We start from the raw sequence: 813 nt of genomic DNA on the forward strand, positions 1-813 counted from the left end.
AAACAAACAAACAAAAACAAAAAATAAACGAAAACAAGTTGGTAAGAAGTAAGAAATCTGGGCTCGTGGTGCTGTTGGAACAGGAGCCGTCAGTGTTGGCACCAGCTCTCTCTGGACAGTTAGAATTATACTGTAAGATACTGGGGAAGTCAAAACTTGGTTGGTGTGGGTTTCTAACAAGAACTTGAAGGCAACGTTTGACAAAGGCACTGATTTTCCACTTAGGTCTAATTAACTAAAATTGGGGAAAACCCTTGGCATCTCTGTCTTCATTTTGCATCTGCTCACCTCGTTCTTAGTCACCCTCCCAACAGATCTGAAGAATAAACATCTCGTGTGAACAGTCTTATCTTCTTCTCCTTAGGCAGCAATGACCCTTATCAGGACAGGGTCCTGATATAATGACCAGTCCTGAGATAATGACAAACCAAACCACAGTTGGACCAAGACTCCTTAATTAGGCGTACCCCCTTCCCATCCCCTCCCTGGACAATATGAGTGTGAGTCAGCCTTCCCCTCCAAGGCGAAGGTGGCACGCTTAATCTTCTGTCTCCTCAGTAAGGTTATATGATTAAACTCCTGTCCTTCCTCTCTACTATTGGTTTTCCTTTTGATTTCTGGGCCAAGTGGTGGCTGGACATAATTTTCGGGGAGCTCTTGCGATGCCCCACTTGTTAGGATTCCAGCATTACTCTGACCCTTTCTGCTGGGCCGGCCGCCTACTGGGATTCAGGCAAACACCCAGTCGGCCCAGGGGCTCTGGGACCAACCAAGGCACATCGCTAAGTCACGCTGGCTGCCTAAGGCTCTGTA

The sequence above is a fragment of the Microtus ochrogaster genome, chromosome 26 (genome assembly GCF_000317375.1).
Source record: "Microtus ochrogaster isolate Prairie Vole_2 chromosome 26, MicOch1.0, whole genome shotgun sequence".
Classification (NCBI taxonomy): domain Eukaryota; kingdom Metazoa; phylum Chordata; class Mammalia; order Rodentia; family Cricetidae; genus Microtus; species Microtus ochrogaster.